The sequence below is a fragment of the Macrobrachium nipponense genome, chromosome 12, assembly GCF_015104395.2.
Source record: "Macrobrachium nipponense isolate FS-2020 chromosome 12, ASM1510439v2, whole genome shotgun sequence".
Classification (NCBI taxonomy): domain Eukaryota; kingdom Metazoa; phylum Arthropoda; class Malacostraca; order Decapoda; family Palaemonidae; genus Macrobrachium; species Macrobrachium nipponense.
In genome coordinates, this window is record NC_087205.1 from 70,884,863 (window position 1) to 70,903,532 (window position 18,670).

The 18,670-nt window shown below is 40.8% G+C and overlaps 1 protein-coding gene across 3 annotated transcripts in view; it reads left to right on the forward strand.

Annotated features, from left to right (window-relative positions):
- The first annotated feature begins 4,518 nt into the window (after window positions 1-4,518).
- LOC135224597 (uncharacterized protein F13E9.13, mitochondrial-like) overlaps window positions 4,519-18,670 on the forward strand; it is a 537,654-nt gene continuing 523,502 nt past the window's right edge. The window contains exon 1 of one of the 3 annotated variants that reach the window (XM_064263749.1): window positions 4,519-4,541. The gene's annotated coding sequence lies outside the window, so the exon portion shown is untranslated. Of the gene's footprint in view, window positions 4,542-5,054; window positions 5,185-8,834; window positions 8,855-18,670 lie in introns of those variants that run through there. The other 2 variants (XM_064263741.1, XM_064263753.1) reach the window with 2 other exon arrangements.

The following is an 18,670-nucleotide window of genomic DNA, read 5'->3' on the forward strand; positions in this document are numbered from 1 at the left end:
AATTTTCCTGGATTTACAAATCATGCACTTGCATATTGGAATATTCCATATTCCCAGTACTAGATGGAAACAGTCACTGAAGCCTGATAAAAAGTGGTTAATTGGTGGAAGGAAAGTGAATGGTGGGGCACTAAAAATTCATCTATTAAAAACAAGCATTTTCCTTAGGAAAGTGGGGTTATGACACAAAACTCTGTTTTGCACTGTGTATGTGTATATCCATGAAAATACAAAATATCTTTGAAATTTGACATTTGTTCTTACAAGAATTAAAACCGTAATTTTTTAAACAGAAAACTTATTACTTATGTTGGTGGTTAATCCCAAGAACTGGCTGCAGGTGCCCTTATTTCCACCCAGAGATGTCATGTTCCTGGTCTGGTAATGAGCAATGGACTATATATGTACTAAATTTTTAAAAGTAGTATTTTTTTCTAGGTATACAAACCAGAGCTTTTCATGTAAGCATATTCTTCAGCATGAGCTGGAAATGATAACTGAAACTTGGTAAGAAGATGGCACTTTTTCCAAATGGATCAGGAACTGTGTGGGGCAGCTGAGTTAGAATTATGATAAAAAGCTCTGGCTTGTATACCTAGGAAAAACACAAATTACTTGAAAAATACTGTCACAATTTTCAAAGTAACCTAATTTGTATTTTTACTAGACAAACAAACAGCCTGCTTTCGTCCCAGAGGCCAAAGCAAAAGTGGTTGATAACAGCAGGTGAGTGATGGACATTCCCTTAACCAACTGTTAACCAACCTTTTTACCAAGTTCAACAACTGATTCCAGCTCACAATGAGGAATACTCCTATAAAAAAGTCAATGGTTTATATTTCTGTAGGAACAATTATATAAAGTACTTTTTAACAGTCTATCTAAACTTTGGTTTGCTGATAAAATTAAAAACTGTTTTGTCTAGGTTATTCTGTTCTTTCACTTTTCTTCCTTCTCTGTACTACTAACTAACTTTAGATGCAGTTCTACCAGACTCCCTGTTACCCTAACCAATAAAGGTTTTAAGCGCTAGCCTTTCTTTCTCAGTGGGCAATGCTTACTGATGCTAAGTATTCCCTGAGATATCTGAAGAAACTACAACTCATTGTAAAACTGAAAGCTACTACTATACTACTAGTAGTAGTTGGCCCCATTGGTTTTGGTAACTAAATAGGGTGCGCTGTTTAGTACCAACCCCTTGGGGATGAGATAAAACCAAAAGCAAAAGGCAGTAAATAGTAGCCTAGTACCATAAACACAAACAAAAGACATAGGCTAATCGTTAAAAAAAAACACAAACAGCATCATAAATATTCAAGTTGGTGACTGGCTTAGTCTTCTCCAGTTTTACCCACCTCAGAAATTAGGCTATAGAACTTCAGGCATTAACTTACATATTTAGTAGCTAGTAGCTATTAGCCCTAGGCCCTAGCTAGGCTAGGTATGATGAGTTTACTACCTATTGCTTAGAGATCAAATACGACAATAAGAGAGAGAGAGAGAGAGAGAGAGAGAGAGAGAGAGAGAGAGAGAGAGAGTTTGGCTAGTTACTAGGCTACGTACTACTAATCCTAGTACTACCTAGCCTAGTACTACACAGCATTTAGGCTACCTAGTAGGTACCTAGTAAAGTGGTATCCCTCTTTAGTTTACTCGAGTGGTGTAGAGGTTAGGATAGCTATCTAGAACCATGTCCGGCTTTCATCCTAGCTTACTAGCTAAGTAGCTAGGTACCTACCTAGTATTATAACTACTATTTAGTAGCTAGCTAGTAGACCAGCCAAAAAAACACTAGGTAGGTATGACCAAGCTTCCGTTCGGAGGTAGTCATGTCGTTCAGCAAATTACTAGTAGGTACTAGGCTATAGGCTAGCTTAGGTAGGCTAGCTACCTACCTACCTTTCAGCTCTGAGTAAAACGGCCATTTAGGCTAACGTTAAATCTGTATACTAGGTAGTACCTAGTACTACCTACTAGTAGTAGGTAGTAGCCCTGCTACCTAGATTAACAGGAATTTTGCCCTAAATTTTAAAAGTAGCCTACCTACTACCTACTAGCTATATACCTAAGTAAGGTAGGCTAGGTACCTAGCTAGTAGGTAGCTAAGCTAAGATCACAGCATAGGTAGCCTACAAATACAATTTCAAATACTGTGGTTTAAAGTCTTAAAGTAAAATAATACTTATTTAAATTGCAGTCAGTCTTACGGGTGTAGATGCCATGGTTGGTAGCCCAAGTGACAACTAGGTAGTTTTCTGCATCAAAATATCAATCTAAACTTTCATAGTTGGCGGGCGGCAGGTATCTATGTACTTGTTTACAAGTGACGTCATTGTCCCAATCTTCAAGCGTTAACTCCTAAAATCAAACTTCAAAAAAATATTACCGCTTGCAATACACAACAACCATATTACTACTCTCATACACAGGCGAGTTTCTTGAGTCCCAATACCTACTCAGTACAAAAAAGTTAAAAAAAAAAAAAGGGGGTGGGGGGGGGGTGGCTATAACATTTTCACTTGCTCTTCCATAAGATACAAATAAACCTAAGATGTAATATAACAGAGAAGGTTAAAGAGGGAGATGACCTTTGTTCTTACGTATATCTATGGTAGGCTACACGGCACCTCAAATATTTGGTAAAATACTCCAAGATGTAAAAGATGAGGAAACCTAGCTACAGATGTTCAAGTACATATTGAAGAAGCACCAAATAAAATAAAAGAAAGTCATTGATGGTGAACACCAACATTGTTTTAAAAAATATATAGATTTTGAGTGATAGATTAAAAAAAAAGTCTGCTTGAATTACCTGATCCAGATCAACATTAGGACCTCTAAAAGGAATTGAAGTGTTTTGAGTTAAAGTATATTTTTTCTCTTTTTTGCACCTTTTTTTCATTCAAATCATGAATTAAAGTGTGAAAATTTTATTCATAGCTTTTTCTTATGACAAATTATGATATATCTCACACCTCGCGATTTTTCTTTATATCCATTGACGTGAAAATATTGACTGAACCATACAAGACCGTCATGACATTGGTCTCTGATAAGAAAGAACACTAGTAACTACAAGAACGGCAAACATATAAGTAAGCTGTAATATCTTCGACATACCATGAAACTGCTAAGGATTGCAAAACCCAGTCTCAGCTCGAGAGCCCATGCTAAATAGCAGTATGGAGAATAATAACACGGAGAAAACTAACAATAATAATAATAATAATAATAATAATAATAATAATAATAATAATAATAATAATAATAATAATAATAATAATAATAATAATAATAATAATAATAATAATAATAATAATAATAATAAAGAACAGATTTTGTACTAAAATGCAAACTCGTGATCTTTGACACGATGTCACGAATTTTAACAATTTTGGAGCTTGCTAAATGCTTAATTTATCATTGACCACAACTTCACCAAGAAAGGTAGGTATTAGGAAGCGACAGTTATTCAACAACTGAATGAAGTGATATCCAACACCCATGCAGTTTATCTTGCATGAAATTTCACCATTTAAAATTAAGAATAAGCAACATCCTAATCTTCAGTCATAGTGATTAATCAAAATAACACCACAATTTTCAGTTGCTTACAGGACTTGGTGCGACTATAAGGCTACAATCGCGTTTCGAGTATTCAAACTGAATTCTTTTAAGTATTTCTTACAGGAAAAATCCATGGTCTAAATTAATAAAGCACAAACATTCAATTATGAAGTTACAAAGTAAAGAAACTATAATTTATAAACCCTAGATGTGTAAAGAAATACTTGACAACAAGTGTAGATCTGAAATAGGGGCCTCTTCCTGCCACTCAAGATATATCAAGAATAAACTATTCTACCTGAAATATACACTGAAGAGTGGTGGAAATAGGCTCCTATATAAGATAACCATGGACCAGTATGAAAAAAAACTGGATAATGCAAGTAAAAGAGTATATGAAAGAAACCTAAACATAACTTAAAGTGAAATTGAAGCAGTTAAAAGACAAACACTGAGAAAAGAAAGAATGAATGAAAAGACAACGTTTAGAACCTACAGAAAATATAAAGAAAACATAAGAGAAGAAATCTGGCATGACAACACTGAATAAACAATGCGAATCAGCAGGGACCAGACTAGGTATACTAGGATTAAATAATAGAAAATAGGATAAAAGGAGAAGATACAAAATGTTTATGCTGTGAGGAACAAAATGAAAATTTAGAACATTTCTTACTTTACTGTCCAGCATACGAGATTAGAAATAGATATAGCTTTATGCAGCAACCATATCAAGAAAATAAAGAGGAATTAGTAGCAAATATACTCTTATTGGTAGTTCTACTGAGGGAGGAAGTGGAGAATAGGAAAGATTTTATAAAAGAAATGTGGTATTTCAGAGAGAAGAAGCTCAAACAAATACAAACAAAAAAGGAATAAAAGAAGCAAGGGAGCCGTTTCAATAGAATATCCTACCTACTACTACTACTACTCGAAACAGGGGAAACAATTTCCCGATGCCCGATGGGTTATTGGTAGGCAATGACGTATCTACACTAATATAAAAACTTTAAGAAAATAAAACGTAATATTTTTCAGGAAAAATATTACACTATTTGGTTGAAATCCAGAACTGATGTCTGACAACGGATTTATTTTTTCTTTTTCTTAACCCTAATAACATCATCATTTTGCATCATCGAATTTCAGTAATCATTACCTACTTAGCTAGTTAGGCTAGCTAGGTATCCGGGTCTTAATTATTTGATGTGTGTTTCCATTAAAAAATAAAAATCATAGCCAGTAATTGTGATCACTGAAACCTCCAGGAAGCCGTTTTACCTTTAGGTATAAAGTATCACAGTAATGCCATCAAGAAGGTTTCCCTAACCCTCTGTACCTTATTCCTATGTATTTTGAACTTAAATGTCTTAGTTTTGTATTATACGCAGTGAAATCATTCCTTTCTCTTTATCGTTTTATCACCGTTTGTAAGTGTTAACACGTGAACCCTTATCTTGACGAACTTGACCGTATCAGTCCTTCACCAGCAGTTGCCATCGGCAAAGTTTAAAGACGTGTCTAGAAAAGGTACATGTGTACCAGAGTAGTAGGTAGCCTAGTAGGTATAGCTAGGTACTCTGTTCCTCGGATTTGTGGATTTTCAAATTCATCAAGGTTCAACGTTTAACTTCTGACATTATTTATTTTCGTTACAATTTAAAAGCAGATTTAAGAATTTGTGGGAAGTTAATTTGTTCCCAGTATTTGATTATCATTTCGAGATAAATCATTAATTCGTTGATTTTAGGTACTACCTATCATTTGATAAAGCCACCCTCTCAGAACTTGTAAATTTATTGGAAATTTTCACCTGTAATCATACAGGTAGACAATGATGTAATTTTAGCAATACCACATACTACTACTATAGCCTCTTGTGAATTTGTGCTTAGGATTTGCTTTCTCTGTCAGGAAGATGGAAGGCTGCATCTAGCCTAAATTTTGAGTGAACAACTCCCATTATGTAAATGCCTAGCCTATAATTTAACACTTCATTTAACCTATGCATGCCATTTTCTTCATAGTATTTCAGTGCAATAGCTAGGTAGTACTAATGTAAAAAGAATATAGCTACTCAATGGTAATTTTCCTTAAAAATCTACAATACTACCTATAGGTAGTACCTAGGTACTACCTAGCTATTTCTAGGTAGTAGTATAGCCTAGTATCCTACAATTCTGGGACCACAGACCTTAACTAATCCTACTGATACCTAGGTTCTTTCAGGTTAAGGAATATTTATGGGCATGTTTTTGGACTACCTTAAAATTAGGTAGCTAGGTAGTACCTAGTAGGTATGCCCCAAGGCAAGAACCTAATGCTCTAGGTTATGTGTGGTCAGTCATATCATTAGCCAACGAAACAGATGTCAAAACATTCAAAGCACACATTAAAACACAGGAAAAGGAAATTTTCAAGTCTTGAATTGGTTGATAGTTTAGGGGTAGGTAGTACTACTACCTATAGGGCTAGCCTAAAGTAAGATTTCACCAAAAAATCTAGTAACACTTTTCTCTAAGCTAATACCTGGATGGGTAGCTTAGACTATGAAGTAGCATTGGGCTGCATTTACTGGGGTGAGGCTATAGCTAACCTAGCTAGTGTTAATTAGCTTAGTAGGTATATATTAGTAATGTTAGATTTTGTTGGTCAACTTTCATTGGTCCACTGTTTTGAAGTAAATTAACCTAAGCAAGGCAATCTTAGCTATTAGCCTATCTACCTATTCAATAGAAATAGCCTAGGTAAAAAAATAGTTAGTCTAGATCATTTTAGGTAAGGCTGATCCAGAATATATTTACTAAGGTAGGCCATTTCTGTCCACTTGTTCATGTATCTAGTAGGCTAATAGTCTAAGGGCCCATCACACATACATAGTAGTATACCTAGTATACTACCTAGGCTTAGGTAGTATGACTGTGTGTAGCAAGAATCCATTGGTGCCTGGATTAGCCTGCTGGTGCTGTCTGCATGTGAATAGTACTATAGCTAGTATATGATTTGTTTGTGTAGGCCAAATCCAATTAGACTAGAAGTACCTAGAGGGTCTACCGTCCTTTTGGAATTACAGTACCTGTGGCCATGGCTGGTCTAACCATTCAAGTTTGTTAACAAGGTAGTACTACAGTAACCAGCAGCAGGTGAGTGAGGGTTGGTGACCCTTCTACTCACCTGACCAGCAATCTCACCTTTCTGTCGACTGCTCTGTTGGGCAGGTGTCATATTCCACTGTTTACCTTAGCTGTTGTTAAAGTTGAAACAAGTATGCTAGGCTATAAGTACCTATTTCCTTGTTTGTTGTAGATTACAGCTATGACTTGTGAGAATAATAATGCCTGAAGGTTCTTCTGCTTGTAGGAATTGTGAACATAGGTAGTTACAGAGGGTGTGAAAATGCGTGTACTACACGGTTCATGCCTTTTGTAAGCAGTCTTGCTAGGTCACCTGCCTAGTGGAAATACTTTTCCAAAGGAGAGGAAGTTGAGGAAGGTGCTGTCATTATCCATTTAGCAACACGCTGCTATACACCCCTGATTCTGTGCTTTGGTTTGTCCCTGGCCACTTTCCAGTTGCTCAGTTTAAGGAGTGTATGCGCTTTATATATATGTATATACGTGTATATTATATATATGCTTAAAAAATCATAGTAGATGCACGTGACTTCATTAAATAAGCGAATACCACAGGAAAATGATAGTCAGAAATCCAAGCCCGTTCGTCTTTACTATAAGACATTGTCAATTATTATTATTATAAAGTTAAGATTTACCAGTCCAATGAGTCTAATCAGACTCTTACAGTGCTGGCCCGAAATCATTCGGGAGGAAATTATTTTAAAAATACGCTCATAAAATGTTATGTCTAAAACATGGAATGGTATGGAATGAAGTTAATGAATTATAATAAATTAATGATAAATGAGGGGATTGTTAGGTGATATATGAGGTTGGAATTAAAAATATGAATTGAACTTATAAAAGACTGAAATAGATAAAAATGACAAAAGTCATCTATTTAAAACGGTATATGTTAAATCTTATTTATCAAATTAGTCTTTTTTAAAAATATTAATACTCTATATAAAGTAAAATTATCTGATTCTGATAGTATTTCTGATAATGATTTATTGCCTAAATATAAATTTCTTTCTCTATTAAAAATTAGACAATCACATACAATATGCTTTACTGTTAAAATTGTATTGCAGACATTGCAATGAGGGATGTTTCCTTGTGGAGTTATCATTAAATACTCGTGAGTTAGTCTTGTGTGGCCTATTCGTAATCTTGTTAATATTACTTCAGCTCATTTTTCATTTTGTATTGATGTATTCCACAAGTCTACTTTCTGTTTGATGAACTTTAATTTATTGGTGTCTGCTTCACTATCCCACAGATTTTGCCATTTTGTTTTTATGCACTGCATCACTGAGTTTATATAATCTGTAGCAGGCAATTTATTGTCAAAAATTGGTGAATTTATCCCAGACTTGGCTTTTTCATCTGCCTTTTCATTACCTTGGATTCCAGCATGGGCAGGAATCTAGCATATTTCAATGTTAACCCCACATGAATATAATTTATTGATGATTTGTTTAATTTCCTTTACTAAAGGGTTCTTATGTGAATAACTCTTGAGGGATTCAATTGCGCTTCTTGAGTCAGAACAAATTTAGTGTTCAGTTTATTATTTGACAATTTTATCTGATTGATTGCCAATATGTATAATTGCTGTTAACTCAGCGGTAAAGACAGTTGCTTCAATTGGCAATGAATTCTGACTTATTTTGCATGATGACACTGCAGCACAACCAACTCCTGCAGAAGATTTGGATCCATCAGTGTATACTATTGCTTTATGTGGGCCTTTACTTCGAATGTGTTCTAATGTATACTGTTTATAGCAATCTGAAGTATAATCTTGCTTTTTTGACAGATGATAAAGGTTAGAACATACTTTGATTTTCTTCATCATCCATGGAGGTGGAGAATTTGAAGGTGGGAGTATATTTACTCTAACATCAATAGATTCCAGTAATCTATTAGCTCTTATTGGAAAAGGTGGTTCGTGATTACTAATAAATATATCTCGCATGGCAAATAGTTTTTTTGTGGGGGAATCAGTGGACGTTATCTTTAAAGCACTTCTCATTGTTACAAGGTCACGATGTAAGGATAATGGGGGTTTGCCACTTTCACAACATACTGAAGTGTTTGGAGAAGATTTAAAGGCTCCACTACAAAGTCTCAAGCCTCGAGTGTGGATAGAGTCTAAGGACTTCAAGGTACTTTGTGATGCTGACCCGTAAATTGGACTTCCATAATCTATTTTGGATAAAACTAGTGCTTTATATATCATAAGCAATGTTTGTCTCTTAGCTCCCCAAGTAGTATGAGACAATTTTCTTATCAAATTTAAGGCACTATTACATTTATTTTTTACAAAGGCTGTGTGCTCTCCAGTTAAGATGAGTGTCAAACACCAAGCCTAAAAATTTTACAGTAGTATTACTAAACTGAATGAGGCTATCACCTAATTTAAGATCTATGTCTTGATTCTGTTTCCATCTACTATTTTTGTAGAACATAATTGCTTGGGTTTTCTCTACAGAGAGCTTAAAGCCTACTGACAAAGTCCAGTTGTGGATATTTTTGATAGCTTTATTAAGAATTCTATGTAGATGACGAAGACTGCTTGAGGAATAATATACATATAGCAAAGTCATCTACATACAAGCTATTTTGTACTCCCTGTGGTAACTGCTTTACGATGTTATTAATAGCTAGAGCAAAAAGTGTTCCGCTCAAATAACTCCCTTGAGGGACTCCACAATCTAAATTGAAGGAATCAGAATATACATTACTGGCAGAATTTCAAAACTCGCGGCAACCGCTAGTACACTGGTAGTTCAGGTGATGGCCACCCCGTTCCCGTGGCGCTGGTACTTGGAACTATTCCCGTTTTCCTCAGATTTTCTCTGCCAGCCGAACCGGCAACATCGTTGTTGGTTCTCTGTTAGAATTTCCTGCTCGTTGACTGACTTTTTGGATATTGGTATCGTATTCACGAAGTTAGCGTGGCAATCGCATTTTGTTTGGATTTTGATTTAGTATGTCTGATTCAGGAAGTATGTTTAGAGTTTGTGTGAAAGAAGGGTGTAAGGTGAGACTGCCGAAATCATCGGTAGATCCACATACTATTTGTAAGAAGTGTCGGGAGTTTGTATGTACGTGGGACAATAGGTGCAATGAATGTCAGTGTCCTGAATGAGAAAGAGTGGAAGGCTCTTATGAAGTATTTGAGAGATTAGAAAAAGATCGGGTTAGAAGATCTGTCTCTAGGAGTGAGAGATCGGGATCTTCGAGTAAGCCTTTGAATGAATCTTTGCATGTGTCTTCTCCAGCTCATTCACATGTAGACGTAGCACCTTCCCCTCAGGTTTCTCCTGCGCCCGTTGCTGTATCTGAGGATACTACTGATCCACAAATCGTGAAAGTGTTCGCTGCCCTTGCGTCCATGGGAGATCAAATTAAACGATTAACAGACAAAGTGGAAGTGTTCGGTGACAGTGTTGTGGAGGGGGCGCCTGATCGTCCCTCTCGTGCTCCTAGACCGAGACCTCTGTCAAGCGCCCAGACCCAAGGGAGAAGGCATGTCGACAGTCGAAGGGAGGCGAGAGGGGTTTACTCGCGATCAGTCGTCCCTTCAGGCAGTCCTGTTGCTTCCCAGGCTGCAGCAGTACGCCATGGAAAAGGCGATACTGGGAAGTGCCGTTATTCATCGGATAGTTCGGCGTCAGGAAGGAGTAGGCGTTTCGGCGGAAGTATCGCGTCCTCTCAAGAGGTCATACTTTCCGTCCTCATCACAAGGATGAAAGGGCTGTTGATCAAGAAGGGTGGAGTAGCCCTGAGATTTTTTCATCGGAGGATGAAGAAATTATCCCTATCAAAAGGAAGAGGATTTCTCGTCAGTTGGAAGTTACTAGCGGTGCGGTGAGAGGTGTTTCTCCGCTTAGAGGAACTCTTCTGCGTAGACTGCAGTTCGCTCGCCTCTCCGTGTTAGCCCGGTGCGTCCTCGATCTCCTCATCATCAGAGTCTCGTAAGGAAGCGAAGACGAAGGAAGTTCTGCGGGACATGCAGGAGAGATTAGCAGTGATTGTCCAATCATGGGAGAAGCCCGAACAACCTTCGGTTAGACGTAAGGACTCGTCTCTCCCGGTTAAGTCCTCCAAGAGGACGCAGGACGTGCAACGCAAGCCAGGACGCAGTGCATCCCTTAAGAAGGACGAAGCAGTGCAGGACGCAAGAGGAAGAGTGATGGACGCATGGTGGACGCATACGTTCAGGAGGACGCAGGACGCAGGCGGCAGCAAGTCGAAACTTTTTCTCGGCAAGGAAGAGAGGAGTTTTACAAGGAGACAGCTCCGCATTCGCTCTCTAAGCAGGCTCTGCATAAGGAGTCCGCTTTGAAGAGTCATCAGGATCTTGGTTTTCAAGATATTTCTTCGCAGGAGGAAGAATTTGTGGAGAGTGCTGAAGAGGACAAGAATGTGGAAGCTCCTTCCTCGGACTACAAGAGACTAACAGAGTGCCTTCTTTCTTTGTTTGAAGGAGATTTTCAACCTTCAGGCCCGCCATCGCCTTTGTCTCAATTTTCGAAGACGAAGACAACCAAGAAATCGTCTTTTTTGAAAATGACTTTGTCTATTTCGGCCAAGAAAGCCCTTCAACGCGTAAATGATGGTTGAAGGAGAAGAGAGAGTCGGGGAAGACTTCTTTTGCTTTTCCTCTGGCCAAGTTTAAAGTTGGCTTCTAAGTCTGGTGTTTGGTATGCTACGGGGGAAAGTCTTGGCCTGGGAGTTCCTGCCTCCTCCCAGGGAGACTTTTCCAACATAGTGGACAGCTCCCGTAGACATGCTTTACATTCAGCCAAAGTGGTGGACTTCGTCAGAGTTCGACCATTTACTCAAAGGTATCTATCGGACTTTTGAGGTGTTTTAATTTTCTTGACTGGTCGTTGGGGGCCCTGGCTCGGACTTCGGAGATGGAAGATTCGTCAGAATCCGAGTTGCCGAGAAGTATCATATCCTGTATGGATAAAGCCTTGAGAGATGGAGCTAATGAATGGCTTCACTTTTTACAGCAGGCGTTTTGAAGAAAAGACATCTTTTGTGCTCGTTCGCTGCTAAAGGAGTCTCGAACGCGCAAAAGTCGGAGTTGATGTTCTCTCCGCTTTCAGGACAGCTCTTCCCTCAGGATATCATTAAGGACATCTCGCTCTCCCTCACTCAGAAGGCTACTCAGGATCTACTAACGTCTTCTGTAAGGAAGTATTTACCTTCTAATGTAATGAAGAAGACTCCGAAGGATACAAGAACATCACAGCAGCCCTTTCGGGGTAGGTACTTTTTCCCGACCAGCATTTAGAGGGAAAAGAGTTCCAGCCAAAAGAGGTTCGAAAACCTCAACCAAGCAATGAGTCAGAAGTCCTCCAGACTTGTGTGGGGGCCAGACTTTTAGACTTCTGGGAAGTCTGGCAAAGCAAAGGAGCGGATCCTTGGTCTGTAAAGGTAGCGAAGGAAGGATACAAGATCCCCTTTCTCAAGAAACCACCTCTCGCTACAGCTCTGAGAGCCCTAGGGGCTGCATTACTCGATTTAGAGAAGAGAGAGGTCTTTGGCATCAAGTTGTCAGCATGTTAGAAAAGGGGGCCATAGAACCGGTTCTGGATCACGAATCCCCAGGTTTTTACAACCGTCTGTTTCTAGTACCGAAGTCATCAGGAGGTTGGAGGCCAGTACTGGACGTAAGTCAGCTAAACTGTTCGTAGAAAAGACCAAGTTTACGATGGAGACGAACGATTCAGTACTGGCAGCGGTACGACCAGGGGACTGGATGGTAACGCTGGACCTTCAGGATGCGTACTTCCATATTCCGATTCATCCAAGGTCCAGGAAATATTTGAGATTCGTGATCCAGGACAGGATTTATCAATTCAAAGCCCTTTGCTTCTGGTCTGTGCACAGCTCCTCAAATTTTTACAAGAATGATGTCGAATGTGGCGAAGTGGCTTCATTTGTTAGGAGTCAGAGTCTCTCTCTACCTCGACGATTGGCTCATAAGAGCACAATCAAAACAGCAATGTCTGGAGGACACGAACATCACATTGGAGTTAACTCAGCAGCTAGGTATGACGGTAAAACCTGAAAAAGCACGGTTGACCCCTCTTCAGGAGCTAGTTTATTTGGGGATTCTGATATCCTCAGTGACTTTTCGCGCTTTTCCGTCACCCGAAAGGCAGACCATGTGCTGCGGAAAGTGCAAGAATTCCTATTGAAAGACCATGCTCGGCGAGAGAGTGGATGAGCCTGCTGGGGAACACTCTCTTCGTTAGAGCGGTTCATTTCACTAGGGAGACTTCACATGAGGCCCTTACAGTTTTCTTTCTGAACGAAGTCTGGCCAAGAAGATTGCAACCAGATTCCTTCCGGTTTCCAATTCCTTCAAAGATAAAGGAGGAATTAAAGTGGTGGCTAGTTCCGGGGAGGTTGTCAGAGGGTACGTCACTCCAGCAGAGGAACCCAGACCGGATATTATTTTCCGACGCGTCAGACGCAGGCTGGGAGCGACGCTGGGCATCGGGAGGATGTCAGGCCTTTGGAACAAAGAAGAAAGGCATGGCACATAAACAGGAAGGAACTGATGGCGATCTTCTTGACTCTGAAAGCGTTCAGACCTGTGGATCAGCGGCAAAGTGGTGCAGATCAACGCGGACAAACCACCAGCTCTGGCTATATACGAAACAAGGAGGAACCCACTCGTTGTCCCTTTGCAACTTGGCGAAGGAGATTCTTCTGTGGTCGCAGAGAGAAAACGTCACCCTGCTCACCAGGTTCATTCAAGGAGAGAAGAACGTCAGAGCGGACCTGTTGAGCAGGGACGGACAAGTGCTTTCCGGCAGTGGATGTTGCATCTTCAAGTATGCCAGAGACTGTGGAAGCTCTGGGGCACACCAGTAGTGGATCTTTTCGCTACCGCAGCGACGAAGAGGTTACCGAACTATTGTTCTCCAATCCCGGACCCTCTTGCAGTCGCAGTCGATGCCTTCCTACTAGATTGGACGGGTCTAGATGCGTACGCTTTTCCCCCGTTCAAGATTTTAGGAAGGGTAATGAAAAAATTCAGAGAAAAGTCGAGGAACAAGGCTGACTCTGATAGCCCCATTACTAGGCCGGCCCAAACGTGGTTCACAGAGGTACTGGAATGGACAGTGGATTCTCCGAGAAGTTCACCCACGAGAGTAGATCTTCTCAAACAACCCCACTTCGACAGGTTCTACAAGAACACCCTCGCTCTGGGTCTGACTGTGTTCAGACTATCGAAAGACTTGTCAGAGCGAGGGGGTTTTCTAGAGAAGCAGCGAAGGCAGTTGCAAGAGCACTAAGCCATCAACTATCAAAGTGTACCAGTCGAAGTGGGAGGAACTTCCGTAAATGGTGTAAGAATAGGAAGATTTCTTCATCCAGTACCCTGTGACACAAATTGCAGATTTCCTTCTGTACCTGAAGAAGGAACTGGGTTTGGCTAATAGACAATTAAAGGTTATAAGTGATGTTGTCTGCAGTGTTTAGACACAGAGGTTTAGATCTGTCCAACGACGCAGATCTTAGAGATCTTCTCAGATCTTTTAATACAAAGAAGGATCGACTTTGCAGAACTCCTTCTTGGAATTTGGATGTCGTTCTCAAGTTTCTTGGAAACGGATAGGTTTGAACCTATGGGCAGTTCGTCTTTGCGAGAGCTAACGAAGAAGACTATTTTCTTAGTAGCCTTAGCTACAGCTAAAAGGATTAGCGAGCTGCAAGCTATTGACAAGCAAGTAGGTTGGAAGCACAACAAAGCAGTTTGTTCTTTTCAACAGGAGTTCTTAGCAAAGAATGAGAATCCTTCGCATCCGTGGCCAAGATCATTTGAGATTGAAGGACTGGCTGATCTAGTAGGTCAAGAACAAAGAAAAGGGTCTTTGCCCAGTAAGAGCCTTACGGTTTACGTAGAAAGAACAAGAAGCATTAGGGGGACTTCATGTTCTCTGTGGTGCTCTGTTAAAGATCCTACTAGACTATGTCTAAAAACGCGATGGCTTTCTTTGTAAGAGAAGTCATTAAAGAAGCTCATTTACTTTGTCAGGAAGAATGCTTCGGCTTGATTAAGGTTAAAGCTCATGAGGTGAGAGCAGTAGCTACGTCCTTAGCATTCAGGAAAAATTTAGCCCTCAAGGACATTATAGATTCGACGTTTGGAGGACAAACTCTGTGTTTGCCTCTCATTACCTTAGAGACGTGAAGACAACTTTTGATAATGTCAAACGATTAGGCCCGTATGTATCTCAGGTACAGTACTGGGCAAAGGAGTTTCCACCCCATAACCTAATAACATGCTAGGTTTTTATTTTAATTAGGTTATAGTGTTTTTTTATGGTTGTCTGAGAAGGTTAATACCAGCTCAGTTTTTTGGTGTAGTGTTTATTATTGTATGTGTGTGTGGTTCAGGTGACTAACTTTCCTAGCATGAATGCCCGTGGTAAATGAGGGCTAAGGTTCTCTGTCAGCAGATTGGTCATGTCCAGTTGTCAGACCCTTGTTGTTAGCTTTCTCAACAAACAGGTCACATCCTAGTTGAGAGCTACTAAGGTTTAGCAGGCTAAGAGGCAGGACCTACGAAGTCAGCTACCTTAGCAGGTAAGGAACTTAATAAATAATTTTAAAAATTTAGTTAATTTTTGAATTATGACGATGTTGCTGTCTGTGACCCACCTCCAAATGTGTCAATCAGCTATATATATACCTGCCAGGTAAGTGTCATGCATAAAAATGATATTGTTATGATACAATAAAGTTTTATGCATATTTACCTGGCAGGTATATATAATTAAATTCCCACCCTCCTCCCCTCAGGAGACAGGGTTCAGAGAAAATCTGAGGAAAAACGGGAATAGTTCCAAGTACCAGCGCCACGGGAACGGGGTGGCCATCACCTGAACTACCAGTGTACTAGCGGTTGCCGCGAGTTTTGAAATTCTGCCAGTGCGTCAAGAGGATAAGCTATATATATACCTGCCAGGTAAGTATGCATAAAACTTTATTGTATCATAACAATATCATATCTCCAGGTCGTATCATATGCTTTTTGGATATCAAAGAATATGGCAACTGTAATTTGCTTACTTTCAAGCCCTCTCCGTATATAATTCTCTAGATGGGAAAGTGAATCTAAAGTAGATCTTTCAGATTGTGAGCCAAATTGAGTTGAAGACAGAGTCTTATTCTTACGTTGGCACCAATTTAGTCTATAATTTACCATTTTTTCTAGCAATTTGCACAAGCAACTTGTCAGGGATATTGGTCTATAGTTATTTGGATTGCTTGGATCTTTCCCTGGTTTGACAACTGGTATGATTATAGCATGTTTCCATGCTTTTGGGAACAGGTGATTTACCCATAAATGATTATAAAGCTTCAATAAGTATGTTTTTGCTAAAAGAGCCAGGTTTTTTATCATCTCAAAATTTACGTTGTCTTGGCCTGGAGCAGAAGAGTTACAGTTAGATAAAGCATATTCAAATTCCTCTTCTGTGAAAATCTGGTTATAATATATATCCTCTAATGTTTCAAAATTCAATGGGACAGCTTCTTCATGGACTTTAATGGTTCGAAAGTGATCATCTATATTGATTATACTACTTATTGCTTGGATGTTACGCCCTAAAATATTCGAAATTGCGGTACTATCATGTACTGGTTGGCCATTATGTATTAGTGCATGTCTCTGAGATCTGATATGAGATCCATTAATTTTTCTAAATTTTTCCCAGACTTTACTTATTGAGGTTGTATCAGATATGCTAGATACATATTTGTTCCGATACGTAATACAAACCATCGGTCCTTTAACAATAGGAAGTAGCTAGCGGCAGCTGGAACGGTCGTAAGCTTTCGAACAAGGGGAGAACGGTAGTTAACTGCTTGTCCGTACAGTCGCGCGCCGCGCGACTGGGAGGTAAACAAATCACTTTTGCTTTCGGCCGTGGGTGTGAAGGACGTGTTCGTCATCGCTCTCTGCCCGCTTCATCGTCGTATGCTTTGTTTATATTGTGTTTTCTACTAATGGTTTGTTTGACTTGAAAATGAAACTGTAAGTACACTGTTTTCATTTTCATTACTTAATTATGAACCAACATGGATTTATCGCCGTAGATGCGGCGAGTGTTTTCTACTAATGGTTTGTTTGACTTGAAAATGAAACTGTAAGTACACTGTTTTCATTTTCATTACTTAATTATGAACCAACATGGAGTTATCGCCGTAGATGCGGCGATTTCCTCTCTTTTCATGAATTGATCCCTTGAATTATGTCTCGGTGCCGAGGGCGGGCGCGCTCGCGCCGAGTCATGTATTTTGGGCGAAAGTGTGTAATTGAAAAATGTAAGTACTCTCTTTTCATTATATTTTTGCCCTGTGCGTTCGTTACCGAGAGTGTGATTGCGCTCGGCACGAGCCTTTTAATTTTGTATATTAGAATGCAATGAAAGTGGATTCGCAATTGCAATATTCTTTTCATTTTCATTTATTTATTTGCATGAAATTTAATTTGGATCAATTTTCGTTCTTACCCGGGAATTGATCCTTACGATTTTTTATGTGAAAATGAAATCGCAAGTGCAGTATTCTGTTTCATTTTCATATATATTTTATGATAGCATCATATTATTGGATCAAGTTTTCCGTTCTTACCCGGGAATGATCTTTTCCCCTTTAAGTTCTATGAAGTGAATCGCAAGGGCAGTATTCTGTTTCATTTTCATATTACTTTTCACTGCTGTGCGGGGGTAGGGGAAGCGAAGGTCTGCCAGGAAGTCGTCGGAAAGCTCTCCCGCGACTCAATTGGTATCCGATTCTTCGTCTTCATTCCTGCCCCCCGCTCAGCTTCTTCGTTGTATTTTGTATTTGGGGTCTTCCTGCGTTCGGGGTGGGGCATGTTCTTCCCCCCGTGCGTGAGGGAACCCTCTACTAATCTATCTATGTTACCGCAGGGCTACATCGTGGGAGACGACCTTGGACAGGTATGGACCACCGCGGAGGCAGGGCGTGCCTAGCATCCACGGGCTGCTGCAGCGTCTAGCGAGGTCTGGGGCGGTCTCCACTACTACCACGGCCGCTTATGCTGCTCCCCCCCCTCCTGGTCTACACTCCCCATGCTGTGTCGATGACGCCGTCTGCCGCTACTAGGGCCGCAGCCGTACCGAGGTGGGTTGCCGCCGCCGCCTGTTTTCTTCGTGTTGCCTGCCCCAGACTTCCGCTGTTCCAGCAGCTCGCCCCTGGACCGGCCGCCAGGACCCAGGTTCCGCTGGCTGCCGATGATTCTACGAGGCGATCGCTGGGCCTGCCGTACCTGCCGCTGATGTGATTCCCGCTGTTGGCTTGGCTGTCCCTTCTGGGTCTACCGCTGCCGCTGTTCCTGCCGCTCCTGAGCTGGTTGCTGTTCCTGTCGCTCCTGATTCCTGTGCCTGTCCATGCTGGTCCTGCCCACGGTGTGTCTTCCCCAGTCCCAGGTCCTTACCGGACAGGTGCAGTCGGGCCCTGTTGCTTCGGCAACTGCCCCGGCTCCCTCCTGGATGGAGGACCTGACGACTGTCCTGCGTGAGCTGACGAGGAAGAGGAGAAGAGGAAGCTGTCATCTTCGTCTTCATCGTCTGCTGTTGCCTCTTCCCCTTCGACTTCTAAGGCCCATAAGCCGAAGAAGAAGAAGGAAGCCTTCCCCCCTAAGAAGTCTCCTTCGGGAACTTCTAAGGGCCCGTCCCACCCCGGTGGGACGGGGGGTCCTTCTGCTGGTCCTCCTGCTCCTTCGGGAGCGGGGCCCGTCTCCCCTTCAGTAAGAAGGAAAGAGATAGACGGGGACCAGAGGAGTATCGGTTAGCTCTGGTACTTCCTCGCCTGGTGCTAGCGGCGATGCCGCTACGCCTGGTTCCGGCTCGGTCTTCGTTCGCGAGAGATCCCGAGTGTACGTTCTCCCTCGGGAGACCGTGCAGCCAAGTTTCGGCGCC